The sequence below is a fragment of the Mastomys coucha genome, unplaced genomic scaffold (genome assembly GCF_008632895.1).
Source record: "Mastomys coucha isolate ucsf_1 unplaced genomic scaffold, UCSF_Mcou_1 pScaffold15, whole genome shotgun sequence".
Lineage (NCBI taxonomy): Eukaryota > Metazoa > Chordata > Mammalia > Rodentia > Muridae > Mastomys > Mastomys coucha.
In genome coordinates, this window is record NW_022196897.1 from 117,547,892 (window position 1) to 117,563,116 (window position 15,225).

At 44.9% G+C, this 15,225-nt stretch overlaps 1 long non-coding RNA gene across 1 annotated transcript; it reads left to right on the forward strand.

Moving 5' to 3' along the window:
* The first annotated feature begins 8,065 nt into the window (after positions 1-8,065).
* On the forward strand, positions 8,066-14,343 carry LOC116092369. Its single transcript, XR_004119222.1, has 4 exons — positions 8,066-8,324; positions 8,621-8,787; positions 8,876-9,044; positions 14,244-14,343. It is a non-coding gene; the product is annotated as an uncharacterized LOC116092369 (long non-coding RNA).
* Positions 14,344-15,225: the final 882 nt, after the last annotated feature.

A 15,225-nucleotide genomic window follows, 5' to 3' on the forward strand; every position in this document is an offset into this window, starting at 1 on the left:
TCTAGACTCCAGCCCACTTGGAGCTGCCCACACTTAAGGTGGGTCTTTCTACCTTGATCAACCTAATCTAGATAGTTCCTCACACATACACCCAGAGGCCTGCCTCCTACATGATTCTACAACCTGTCACATTAGTAATTAATATTAATAGTCACACCAGGCAATCAAACATGCTTCGGGCATTCGGTTTTTGGTTTTTTATTTGTTTGTTTGTTTGGGGTTTTTTGTTTGTTTGTTTGTTCATTTTTATATAGAATAGAGTTTATTTAGGGCATGGGGAGGGGAGTTAAGAGGATAGCAGAGGCAGAGAAAGGCAGAGAGAAGGAGAGAGTAGAGAAGAAGGGGCCGGCCATGACCACATGGAGAGGGGGAAGGGAATGGAGAGAGAGGGGGAGCAAGGGGATAAGAGGCAAGGTGGAGAAGCAGGAATAATCCGGGCATTCATTTTTAAACTACAAATGTGCACCACAGCTCAGCTTAAAGGCCTTATAAAGCACATCCTGAAAACATCTGACAGTGTTTAACATGAAATCTAGGGCAATTGCTTATAGAAAAGATGTTATTCTTAACATAGACTATATACATAGGCATCATACATGTGATTAGAATAATTTCAACATCTAATTATAGAGAAAGTTCACAAAAGAGCTGCTTCTTGGCTCATGCTTAGAATGTGCATGCAGAAGAAGAGACAGCTGCACCCTAGGCCCCACCCTCCCTGAGCCACAGCTCAGGTCTATGAGATGCAACTTGAGGTAAGAAACAGGTCAGTCACACGGGGTGGGGGGGGGTGTCTCCCATTCAATCCATCCCTGAGTCAGTGCAGGTCCTACCAGCTTCCTGCACAGGACTATCTTTATCTGGACTCACCAAACCCTATGTCTAGAATTCTCCCATCTGTTTCAAAAGCAGCAAAGCTCCCCTCTGAAGTCACAGCGCCCTTACATTTACCAGTAGGTTACCCTGCACTGTCTTAGCTGTTGGCCTTGTTCCCTCTCCCAGGCAGACTTATGGGTCCTTGAGTTCAAGGACTAGAATCCTGCTCTTGTATCACTCAGCACCTGATACAGCACTAAGCACATCAAGCCAGTGAATGAATAGATGAATGAATGAATGAATGAATGAGTCAGCAAGTGAATGAATGTGTAGTGGAAGCCACATTTCTTTCTTCCTGTTACTCCCACACCCACTTAGGAGATTCTGTTTTGTATGCTGTTGCTATAGCAACATTTTTATAAGTAGCTCAAGGTTGTCTGGTATGAATTTCTTTCCCTTCCCATTCAGATAAAAGTTCAATTACTCTAGAGTTTAACTGCACTCTAAAAAGTACACAACTGTTGAAGAGAAATATGAGTATTTATGAGAACACTCTTTCTTCAGAAACAACTCAAGCTGTAAACATGTAGGACTCTAAAAGGAAAACAGAATAAACTGATATCATATCTATTCAATAATCCCTTTATGGATCCACCATGAACAGTCTATGACTGCCCCAAAAAGTACAGAATATAGCCTAACACTTGCCTAGCTCTCCAGGCTTGCAAGAACCCAGCATACACCTTTCGACACGGCAGCAAGCTCCTCCAAGCCCTTTCCTCACCCTATACATTATGGATTAGGATCAGGGTCACAAAGAAACATATCTGTTCAGGAATGTGTATGAGTTTCCTTTCTTTTCATTGGGACTGGGCAGGAAGGGGCTCGGGGCTGGGATGGGGTTGAGATACAGTCTCACTATGTAGCCCAGGCTCACCTCAAACTTGTGGCAGTCCCAGTTCAGCCTCCAGAGTGTTGGGACTACAAGTCTATGCCACCATGCCTTGCTTGTATGAACACTTCCTTCTTGACCCATACATAAGCTGTTGTTCCTGAGGGGTCAAGGCTCAAACTCACCGAGCTGTCTTTTATACCCATTAGTCATATATTTAAATGAGGAAGTGAATACAAATCCTCAGCCCAGGGCCAGGCAGTGGTGGTGCATGACTTTAATCCCAGCACCTGGGAGGCAGAGGCAAGCGGATTTCTGAGTTTGAGGCCAGCCTGGTCTACAGAGTGAGTTCCAGAACAGCCAGGGCTACACAGAGAAACCCTGTCTCAAAATACCAAAAAAAAAAAAAAAATCCTCAGCCCATATATATATATATATATATATATATATATATATATATATATATATATTACAAACCCATCATTTATTTAAGATGAAGTTGAATGATAAAAAGCAATTTCATGCTAAGACAGACATTTTAATGCATGTCTGTTATTTTAAGTTTCCATTACAACCAACTGTGTTATCTGGACACCCAAGTCTCTCCTTAATTACAATGAAGATATTTTCCAGTAGCCACAGGGTACCAGGGGTGGCCAGTGGTGTGGAGAAACTGCCCACTAGACAATCCAAAGGGCTCCAGGGAATCAGACTTGTTTATTTAGCTTATGGTCTGGAGAACTTGTCCCTCTCAGTTTGGTACATGTTTAAAGAGACTCCCAGTAGGTGGTCAGGAGTCCTCTTTGCATTAATGTTGCAGTATTTCCTGGAGAAAAAATAATAATGTAAAGGAGTTTTCTCTACAACACTCGCCAAGTTGTTTTTCAGCTAGGGCTCTTCACAACCTGCAGACCCCGATGCAATTATTACAAAGGCTGGTAAACATCCTCGAATAACTACTTTGCAATTCCTGACACCTCCATGGTAGCTTTTCTTTCTTTAAAGAAAGCCACTTTGCAGCCCAGAGCCTTTCTTTTTGTACATTGGGCTCAGCCCATATTTCTTAAAGAGGTGAAGTATGTATACCTGACACGAAGTGCCACCTGAGGAGACCTGACCTCTAAGTGGCTCTTTATATTTCAGCCATTTCTTAGCCAAGGGTCTTTACTAGACTTCCAGGCACACCTGGAGTTCAGATTAGATCCTCCACAAACCAACTTTGAGTTATCCCCATCCTTGCTCAGCCACCCAGGCCTTCTCCATTGTGTCCATTCTGCACTTCAGCTGATGAAGTTACTTCCCACGAAGGTCTAGTATAACAGCCTAACACAAAGTGGAAATACGTAGTTAATGAAATGCATGGTGGAAAGGAGGAATCAATCTTCTCACTGTCGTGGTCTGAATTTACAGATAAGTAAGAGGAGGCTCCAATGTAATTGAGTTCTCATAGTAATTGAGTGCTGGGAGAGACATCCTATTAGCTGGGCTAGCTTCAGCCAGCTACAGAAAGTGACGTATAGAATCCTGTGCAATCAGAATGCGCACCATTTGTACATACACATCCATTTCCTTGCTCTGACAGCCGAGAACACCTGAAAGAAATGCCAGCCCAGAAGTAGGCAACACACCTGGCACCAAGACTTTGGTTTCCAGTCCCAAGAACCCTTAGAGAAATGGTGGTTTTATGACAGGCAGAATGGACAAGGGATGAGATGCCTGGAGCATCGCACGGGGCCAGAAAATAAAAGAAGTACCATGAACAAATATAGACACAGATGAACGCATAGTGACAGCTTAGTGCCATCGGGAGGTACTGTAATCTTTAGAGGCTGGTGCCTAGTAGAAGGAAGTTTGGTCACTGAGGATGTATCCTTGAAAGCAATAACAGAATCCTGCCTACTTCTACCCCAGCCATCACGAGGAATGGCATCCTTAGCCCTGTGCCTCCCTTCTCCATTCATGGGCCCACTGGCCCAAGGGCAGTAGGGCCAACCTTCAAGGACTGAGGGATGAAACAAACTTTCTGACTTATAAATCAATTATTTCAGGGTGGTGTTGTTAGAGTAACAGAAAGCTAGCACACCCATGTTCACAGGTCTATATCAAAGAAATACAGGGGACATCCCCAGTAACCAAACCAGAACTGCCTGAGCCACAAAGCAAAGGAGTGTTGAGTGAAAACCCATCACAAACGTGAGTGAGTCCTTAGCAAGTCAAGTCGGAAGGAGAGAGAAATCTCCTAGGCAGAGCAAGCATTCTATGCAAGGGCCTCCTCCATCCTGAGGGTGGGAGTGCACACGACATTCACAGCTCCACTTAGGAAGTGTGGGGCAAGCTGAAGACAGAGGGCAGAGCAGCTTCAGAGTGGAGGGACAGTCAGCAGGACCTCAGCAGATGGTCAAGATCAAGAGCAGCAGCCATAAGTCCTGCCAAGGTTCTCCTGGCATGGAGAATACTACCTGTCCCCGTGGCTTCTTCCTAAAAATCCACACTCCTGGTCTAAGAACAAGAACACATGCAGAGGCAGGCAGATTTCCAGTACAGCCAGAGCTACACAGAGAAACCTTGTCTTGAAAAACCAAAAAAAAAAGAAAAAAGAAAATTAGAGAAGGAGAAAGGCATACTTTTTTGCTGTGATGTAAAAGAAAATACAAATAAGAGAAGAGGAGAAATCCACACCTGTAATCCTCAAGACTCAAGAGGCTGGGGCAGGAGGAACTAGAGAAACTCAGCTCCCAAAACAAGCAATAAGAAAGCAAGCAGTGACGGGCAGATATCCAATGGCCAGTAAGCACACAAGAGGGTAGTCAGTCTCATTCAAAGACAAATTAAGTCTACAGCGAGTGCCAATACATACCAGACACCCTTGGGGACCCCAAACTCCTGGGCACCCAGACACCCTTAGGAACTGAGAGTAGTTGGGAAGTGGGATGATGATGGGGGGGGAGGGGTAGGGAGGGACTCAGGTTTGTGATGAGCCTCTGACCTTTATCACTTCAATGCAAAACCCAAACTTCCCAACAGCATCCATACAAGATGGGGTCCATCCCACAGCAAAGTCTGAGGCAGGATTCAAACACAAAATGCTCTGTGTGGGAGCGCAGGGAAGATGGGACAGGGATGGTATCAAGCTGCAAGGAGACCCCTTTGAGAGACTGCAGAATGTACCTCAGACTGCCCAGCCAGGAGCGAGAGAACTTTACCCACCAGCAAGCCTGCTGCACAAGGTAAGGTGGCTCTGGCCTGCTTCACATGGCTCCAGACAGAGCAGAGACAGACACAGAGACAAAGAGACAGACAGACACGCAGACCAAGACAGAGACGGGCAGGGGCTTCTCATGTGGTCCCTGGGTAGGACTGGAGTGCTGAGGGAGATCTGACAGAGCACTTGGGTAGAGACCCTTAGAAAACTTCCTACAGATATGTAGAAGGAAGAGCAAGCTATGACTGGTCCTGAGCTCTGTGCTCTTATTTTGAAGAAGGAGAAATCCTGAAACCACACAGGGAAATTCAAGTTCACAAGCTATTTCCCCAGTTCATAGTGCAGAGTCCTTCTCCTGTGCTTATATGGTAATATGGAGAAGCCTCAGTTCTCAAGGCAAAAATTCCAGTGGCCGTCTCCGCCAGTGCACCAAGAGAAGCACTTCAGCCCAAACAGGAGGTAAGGATGAAGGTGTCCGTCCTGAGGAAACAGAAGGCAGACTTTCTCAAGCGCCATTGTTCTTGAGCCTCCAGCATGCCAAGGCGATGTGAGGGCCAGCTGAAGGACACACCGGCTCCGGCTTTTGTCACCGTTTCCTGATATTGGCAAGATTAGGGCTGGCCGGAAAGGAAACCCACCGAACAAAGAGACAGAGGAAAGTCAGAGGTCCCCCCAGGGAGAAGTTGCAGCTGGCCCAGCAGCTCCTGTGCTGTGCAGAGGGATCACAACTAGGAGAGCAAGCCTTTGCCTGGGAATATAGTGAAGGTGACATCACTGTCAAACCGGGCACCAGCTCAGAAGGCAGGGACTGAATTCAGCAGATGGGGATCTTTCCGCATGTATTTAGAACTCTTGTCTATATAATGGTGTTCAGAACTTCTGGATAGGTGAATGTAGGGACATCCAGTTCCTATTACTTCTTAATACAGCTCACTACTCCCAGCTCCTCTGAGGAAGAGTGTTTGGAGGGCAGGCCCACACAGGTAGGATGTGAAACTGTCGGGATGAGCCTGGATCCAACATCAGTGTCCTTTCAACATCACTGTGCTTCAGTGCCCCCACATAGAAGGATACGGAGGTTCTCAAAACCAAAGAGCAGTTAAGGAAGTTAGAGACGGTCCCCAACCGTCTCAGAACCCAACATCCACACTGAAAGCATCCTTCATAGGTACCGGTGCTTACTCATAAATGAGCAGTCTCACTCACTAACTTGTGTTCTGTGTGTGTGTGTGTGAGAGAGAGCACTCACGTGTGTAAGTGTGTACATATGAAGGCCAGAGGGCAACCCCACATGTCTTTCCTTAGGCATCCCTCCGTAGCCATCCACTGTTCTGTTTAAGACGGTGTCTCTCACTGGTCTGGACCTCACCAAGTAGGCTCAACTGACTGGCCAATAAGCCACAGAGGTTCCCGGCTCTCTGCCTCCCCAGCACAGGGATTGCAAGCATTGAACTCCAACTCCAGCATTTTCTGTATTGGCTTTGGTGATCGAACTCAGGACTTTACGGTAGCCTGGCCAACTGAGCTGTCTCCTCAGCCTTCTGGGATTTTGCAATAATTCTTGAGTCTTTTCAGAGTTGTGAGGATTTTAGTAGCTGCCAGTTGAGGAAACCAGTATGAAGTGTCTCTGCATAGCCCCCATGAGATGAGAATAAATGCTATATACATTTGGTCAGTGAAGAAAGGGAGGTAGGCGGTGGAGGTCACAGCCTCACAATAGAGGAATCAAGATTTGAGCCTGAGAATTCTGACTCAGGAAGCATCAAAAGAGCTGAGAGACTTAACACATACACCTTTAATCCCAGCACTCAGGCAGAGGCAGATGGATCTCTGTGAGTGTGAGGTCACCTGGTCTGTATAGTAACTTCCAGACCATCCAATGTGAGACCTTGTCTCAAATTTAGAAGAAAAAGAAAGAAAGAAAGGGTGGAGGGGGAGGAAGGGAGCGAGGAATGAACAAAGGAAGAAAGGGAAAATACCAAAGTGCAAAATACACCAGAAATACATCAAAAACTATGTCTGAACCCACCGAACTCAGGAAATCATAGTTCCAAGGTGGGAGACTATCATATCTTTCCCCTTACCCTATGCAAAATAGTATGGGACACATAGACAGGCTGAGTAAAGACATCAGGGTAAAAGATGTGGTCTACCTGGGCTACAATCATAAAGAAGAACAAGAGCCTAGAATCCAAGTAAATCTGGGCTACATAATAAAAAATATTACATACACACACACAGACACAGACAGATACACACACACACTCACACACACACACACACACACACACACACACACACACACACTTGCGGACTACTCCATTTGCCCATCACTGGTAAAGCTGGGAAGTGGATGTTATGCCAATATCATCACCACCAGGGGGCATCCTAACATCGACCAGGACAGGCAAAGGCCCATCTCTAGCCCCTTTTACAGTTGATGGGCTGCTGGAAAGATGCAGGGAGTTTGTTTGTTTGTTTGTTTGTTTGTTTGTTTTCATAAGCCATCGCCTAGCCAGGCTGAAAGAGAGGCCAATCTTCCATTAGCTTCAAATCCTTCCAGGATAGACAATGACCTTGAAATTCTCCTAGAGCCTCTGTCTTGAGTCCTGTCTCCACAGGTGCCCTCCAGAGACAAGTTATTTAGGACCTTCCCTAGTGAATGCTGGGAGAACATCAGCCCAAGGTCCTGACTGAAAAGCAATTGATGTTGAAGTGTACCACTGAGACACTTAAACTGCCTCACATCCATCCTTCACCCAGAACTCCAGACAGAACAAGATGTTGGGTCTTTCTACTGTATGCCATCTCCTGAGGGAGGTGCTCCGAGAAGTCACAATTTAGCACAATGATGTCACAATACAGTATGGTCATGAAACACTGTTGCACTGTGATGTCACAATGACACACCGGTGCACTTTAATGATAACAGCACAAAGGAGCAGTATGACAACTCAATGCCACATCATGATGTCACAGTAGAGCATTGTAATAGTACAATAGAACACTGGGATGTCACTATCCAGCAATGCTGTTGGGGTGGGATGTTGTAGTGGCAAAAATGCAGCAGTGTGATGGCACAGTTCATTACTGTGAATTCACATGGAGCATTGTGATGTCACAGTCTAGCCCCATGATGTCGCCATAGAGCCATAAAACATCAGGATGATACAGTGGAACTGAGCTGGGTGGTACAGGCCTGATGGGGTAAAGGGGATCATAAGAAAGAACTCTGGTAAATTCTTACCCAGAAGCGAAGAGGTCTGGCACTCCACCCCAGGGTAACATATAACTTGAATTCCATCCTACCAAGGGAAGCCCGTTTCTAAACCCCACCGATCCTTGGGTGAGTTACCAGAGATCAGCGGCCATATGCTCACTCCATTGGGAAAACCACTCTTTTCTTCAGGACAGGTGAGAAAGGCTGAACAGAAGGAATATAGCAGTGAGCAAAACAGAGAAAGCTGTGCTTTCTGGAAGCTTCCACTACAGAGAAAGGAGCTGTCAGTATGCAGAGTGCTAGAGCTGTGTGCATGGATGAAGTGAACCAATGTGAAAGAGGGCTGAGAAAAGGCTGGGTGGGGACTGTAATGTTGACTATGTGAGTGTTTGTTCTGATTACCTGAGATAGTCTCACAATGAGTGTTGGGCTAGCTTCAAACTCCCTGTGTAACCTAGTCTCAGTATTCTCACATCTCACATCCCAATAGGTACTTGCCACTGTCATGGAGTACCCAGACATATAGCGAGCAGAGTACCCAGCATAGATGGACTGAGTCCTGGACAGTGAGAACCAACTAGAACAAGTTGACCGTGCCAATATCTGCTATCTCCTCCCGCAGTGAGGGTGTGGGTAGACAGAGGAGCAAGATCACAGGTATGCAAGATGGGCTGAGGATCTGGGAGGAGGGGGTGGCTAGAATGAGGGTCCTGAAGACCATGTAGGAATTCTAAGTTCATTCTAGGTGCAACTGGAAGCCACTGGGGCTCAAGATGAAAGAAAGGTGGAGAGATTCCTACTCTGTTCAGGCCTGGAACCATGTCCAGGCAGAGACTAAAGAAGAGCAAGGAAGCAGCCACAAGAGTCCGCAGATAGCAGCAGTCTGGTCTGACGAAACAATACCTTAGCCACAGGTAGGAAACATGACAGGGACCAGAGGGAAACCAGAAAAGTAAGGACATACCAGGCTTACTGAAAGCACCCCAAGGTCTGGGTTGCTCAGCAAGCAGACAGCAAGGCATGCTCAGAATGTCCCCTCCTAGGGCTCCACAGAGTGCACTACGGAGGCCTGGCAAACCAGAGCCCAGACTCTGGCTTGGCCCCTACAGCACAAGGTGAGGGCAACTTTTAGCAGACACAGCCCAGACTGCAGACATAGCCCACACTCACTGTGCTTAGGGGAAGGAGAGCTACAGTGAGGTAGGATCATCTTCATCAGGATCATGAGGCTTGGCCTACCCTAATGCTATGTTACATGCTGTGCAAAGTTTAGGGTAAATTCTAAGCTCACTAGGACTTAAGACCTTGGGATCAGAGTCCAGACAGGAGTTGGGTATGCCTTGGGCATCTTTGTGACTCTTCTTCCGTCATTAGAATTCTTTATGAGGGAGATCTGTCATCAAGAAGGGCAAGGTAGGTTAGGGCTCTCAGAAGAGTGGATGTGGGTTTATGGTATCTGGAGTTTAGTAGTTAGCTCGTAGTTAACTACGCTTTAAATTTCTTGGTATTGGGAGGAGTTGAGTTCAATCATATATTAAGTCATCATCATTAGGAATTCAGGGCCTTCTGGTACAGGGGCAGTAGATCCCCAAGCAGAATTAAAGTCAAAGTATATAACCAGAGTTTCTCTTGAAGGGGCATGAATGTGTTAAGTCATTAGTTAGTGATGTAGTTGGGATAAGCTGTTGTCCATATATCTGCTCCATTGCCTGTTGGGGCAATGTCAAGGTTAATGAATCATTAAAGTCTTTGAAGTTAGCTTTAACAACCTTGAGACTGAAAAATTTGTTGTCAGTCACTATGGCAACATTCCCAAGAGAAACAACCTAAAATGATGAAATTGTTATTTGGGCTCATGGTTTCAGAGGAGTCAGTCCATGGTTGGTTGGTTCCACTGCTCTGAGGCCTGTAATGAGGCAGAACATCATAGCAGAAAGTGCATTGTGGAACAACTGCTCACTGTGTGGTGGCCAGGGTCTCAACATCCCCTTCAAGCAGATATTGACCTACCTGCTCCAGCCCCTCCAAATAGTGCTGCAACCCTTTAGTGTGGGAGCCTTTGGGAGTGTGTTTAAGAACAAAATCATAGACTAGGCAGTGGTAGTTCGTGCCTTTAATCCCAGCCCTTGTGTGCCAGAGGCCATCCTGATCTATAGAGTGAGTTACAGAACATCCAGGGCTGCACAGAGAAACCCTGTCTGGAAAACAAAACACACACACACACACACACACACACACACACACACACACACCAAAAAATCAAAAGCAAATAAAAAAACAAAAATGAATCAAATAATAACAGCTGAGCTCACATAGAGTCTGGCTCCATCAAAACTGCATAAAGTCACTTGGGGTTTAGGTTTAGGGCAATTTTTGAACAATTAAAACAGTTCTGGTGTTTTAGTTGCTTGATGTTTAGTGTGAGAACTTTAGGCTCATTTAGGATCTGTGGCCTCTGGGGATCTGTTGGACTGTTAGATTAGAGTCATTCACATAGAGTCCATGAAATTTATGGACAACTGTAATATACGACCTGGTAGAGTCCACTAGGACCCTTAGGACTCAGGGCTATTCCTGGTAGTTTAGGGTCATGTGGAATAATTTTGAGCTGAAGGGTCTGAGACTGGATTATTTGGAGATGACCTAAGGTCCTTTTTAAAAGTTTTTTAGATGTTCTAAAATGGGTGTCTTGTATGGGTGTTTGGCCTACATGCATATCTGTGCACCATTGCCATGCCTGATGCCTGTGGAGATCAGCAGGAGTATAAGACCCCCTAGGACATAGAAGATGGTTGGGCGGGGGGTGGCGCTGGCGAAATGGCTCAGCAGGTAAGTGCACTGACTGCTCTTCTGAAGGTCCTGAGATCGGATCCCAGCAACCACATGGTGGCTCACAACCACCCATAATGAGATCTGACACCCTCTTCTGGCTACAGTGAATTACACCAGAGCTAGCGGGGCTGGAGCAAGTGGGGCCGGCAGAGGTCCTGAGTTCAGTTCCCAGAAGCCACGCACAATGGCTCATGGCCATCTGTACAGCTACAGTGTACTTATACACATAAAATAAAATAAATCTTTAAAAAAAGAAGAAGAAGATGGTTGTGAACCACTATGTGATATCTGGGAAGCAAACCTGGGTCTTCTTCAAGAGTAAGTGTTCTTGACTACTGAGCCATCTTTCCCACCTCATTGAAGGTCACTTTAGTGGGGACTAAATTTACATTTTCAAAGTCTTTGCTTTGTGGATCTGGATATTCATTCATTGCTTATGCAAATATCACAGTGCCTACCCAAGGCCAGGTACCGCTCAAGGTATTTAGGATATCCTCATGAGTCTGGATGTTTAGCAGAAAGTACACTTTCTGTTATCCACAAAGATAACAAAAGATAACGAAGAGTTGATGGCGGTGCTCAATCCAGGAACATAAGAGCTGAGCCCCATCAATCAGAAAGGAGACAGCTTGTGATGCACTGGGAAAGATTCTTCCAGGAAGAAGGAGTGACAAGTTTGAATCCTGGAAGCAGGGGTTGTTGGGTATGTCTGAGGAACAGCAAGTCCAGAGAGATGACACCACAATGCCTGTCCAAAAGGTGGGAAGGAATGGGGACATGAGAGGAGCTGGCGTTTGATGATTTAAATAGAATTGGCTAGAGAATTTGGTTTTCTTCCTTCCTTCTTTTCTTCTTTCCTTCTTTCCTTCTTCCCTTCCTTCCTTCTTTCCTTCCTTCCTTTCTTCCTTCCTTCCTTTCTTCCTTCCTTTGTTCCTTCCTTCCTTCCTTTTGAGACCATTTAGGATACTGAATGTCATTAGGTTCTTATTGAGAGTTGGTTTGTTTAAGGTTTGGGGACCTCTGGAGTTGTTAGGAGCCACTAAGACTTTTGGGGATGTTTGGTGGCACTTAGAAGACTGCTATAGCAGAGGATTCTGGAATTCATTTGAGACTATTTAGGGCTATCAGTGTTAAGGACTTAAGGTTTAATATTTTTAGGTTTTACAGTTAGGAGCCCTCCAGGTCCCATAGTTGGTATCATTTTGATTTTTTTATTTTTATGTGACTAGTTAGATTCTGTTCTGTTTTGGAGTATTTAGGTGCTGAACTCAGAGCCTCATGCAAGCACTCTACATTGAACTTACTCATTTGAGGGATAGACTCTTTCTGTGTTGCCCAGGAGAGCCTCACTCAAGCAAGCCTCCACCTCAACGGTAGTCAGGAACCACAGGCTGTGCCAGGTAGGCCTTTACACTCTATTTTACTTCTCTAAGGCTATTTAGGATATTTTTCAATTGTTGTGGGCTTTTGAAAGTTTTTCTTAAAAGAATTTTGGTCACTCCGGGTCATTTTAGAATCTCTTAGGATTCTTTTGGGTCATATGGGGTTGGATAACAACATTCGGGCAGCTTGGTGTTCTTTTGGTAGATCATGTCTCTGTATCTTGCATGGGTGATGCGTCATTGCTTAGGGCTGTCTGCATCTGGATTTGGAAGCTTTGAGGATTGTGTGGTGATGTGGTTCTCAAGTTTAGTGCCTACAGGAAGGCACACAGGTAAGAGTAAAGCTTAACAGGAACTGTATTAGGAAGCCTGCTGCAAAGACCCTTCAACCATCTTCCTTAGGCACAGGCATAGGCACACATCTGCACACACACATGAGCCTATACCACATACACAGACACCACACTCATACTCCACACATATGCCACGTACATACAAAACACATGCACAAACATACACACACACACACACACACACACACACACACACACTTATTTTAATCAAAGAAAAAAGTGAAAGCCAGTTTTAGGAGCTACACCCCCCAAAAACTGAATCTGATGGCGATGTCTGCCTCAGATTCATGGAGAGAACCATGGGACTGTGCTGAACTAAATAAACATCAACATCTAGAGAGAACTCTGAGAGAGATCTCCACCACCTTCTGTAGAATGAGGAGCCACCGCAGCCCAGCAGGCTAGGGGCCAAGTTCCTGTTGTCTCTGTTACTCACTAAAGCTCAAAAACAGACTTGAGGATTTGTGTGGGTTTCCCCTCAACCCCCTGAATCCTTGAGGTTTTGAGGATGGTAAATTCTAGGGGCATTTTAAGATCAGCTGGGTTAACCTCTGGCTGTTTGTTGTTGGTTTAGTGTGCACATCCAGAGTAAGCACCAGAAGGCATCTGAGTCAGCTATTAATTCTCTCTGATAACTATGTGTGACAAATCAGAAATGATCACCACAGCCTCTCTCTCTCAGCTCTCGCCCAGTCCTTGAACTCATGACTCTGGTCTCGGACACTCATTCACAATGTTGGCGGGGCCTATGTGCAAGATTCACATTAGCCAGAATTGCCCTTAAGAGGGCTTAGTTAGTCAGGGGAGCATTACCTCTGTGTCTAGTTCTCTTTTAATTTTTAAAAGATCGGGGGCAGGGGGGAGGGACAGAGAAAGAGATATGTACCTTCGGACTTAGTAAACAGGAAATTTTATGTTAAAGCCACGTAATCAAAGCATAAAACATAACCCCAGCATTAGGTAATTGTTTTCATGGGCTTTTACACATCTGCCTGCATTGATAGCAAGCACGCTCTCTCCACTTTATATAATAATTGCTCTGGTTTCATTTCTGTTGCTGGGACAGAGAGCCTGGTGAAAAACAACTTAGGGGAGAAGAGAGTTACTTTACCATACAATTCCAGACCAGAGCCCTTCATTGTCAAGAGAGGAGCCCGAGGCTGGATCTTGAAGGCAGACCTGCTTGCCATCCCACACCACAGAGCATCATCTATGACCAAAGGATTCAGCAGGAAAGAAGGAGAAAGCTGCTTACTAGCTGGCTCAGAAACTGCCTTATATTCAGCTTTCTTATACAGCTCAGGACCACTTGCCTAGTGATGGTACCGCCTACAGTGGGCTGGGCCCTCCTACAGCAATTAACAATCAGATCAATCCTGAACACACACAACCATAGATCTTCTGATCCCGGCAATTCCTCAGTTGATGCTGTCCTCTCAGATAACGCTAAGATGTGTCAGGTTGACAGTTAAAGCTCACCAGCAATATATTCTAATGTTAATTTTTAAATGATACTTGCAATGGTTGAATAACTTTATGCTTATAGTTTAATTTTAGGTGAACCATTATCATAAAAGTCATGAAAAACCTACTTGATATACTGAGATTACCTGAGTCTACAGACAAATGTAAGAAGCCTGCCACATTTCCTACCTATGGATAAAGTACATCTTCCCATTTTTCAATTTTATTTTATTTTATTTTATTTTATTTATTTATTTATTTATTTATTTATTTTTGGTTTTTTAAGACAGGGTTTCTCTATATAGCCCTGGCTGTCTTGGAACTCACTCTGTAGACCAGGCTAGCCTCGAACTCAGAAATCTGCTTCCCTCTGCCTCCCATCAATTTTATTTTCTAATCTTTTATTAAAGTCTATACCTAGAAATACAATGTTTTACACACTCTCATTGTTTTAATAACGTTGAAAAATCATCTAATGTTAACTCTGATTCATCTCTAGCCTATTCATGAGCATTTTAAATCCAGCCTTTCCTTTCTGATCTTTTTTTTTAATGAATCATAGATGTTGTTGGCAGTTCTAGTCTTCTTTGTTCAAGAGCTTTGGACCAAACTACTTCATTTTTGTGGCAATTTGTGTTATTGCCAAAATTTGGTTAAAGAACTTTAACCAAAAGCCAAAATTATATTTTTCACATATAGTCCTTATCTTTAGAATCTTTACCTAGGATCGTTTTGGATTAAAGAATGTACCAGACAGTTATTTGGTATGCGTGGGAGTTCTAAAAAGTTTCTTCCCAAAATTATACCCCAGACATCTCTGAAACATAATTATCTTCCATTACTTGGGCACACCCACGCTGTCCTGTTCCTTCTGCCCCAATTTTGGGACCAGTTATCCTCCCAGAATGCTGGGGTGCTCTGCCTTGGTGCTGCTGACCCTAGGGCATTATGTAAGTGTGGGTAGAGGGACCATGACAACTCAGAGGGCTTGGAGACTGGCAGGGGACATTCAGAGCCACAAATTGCAGAATGACACTAACCTCTTATCAGATACACACTCATCC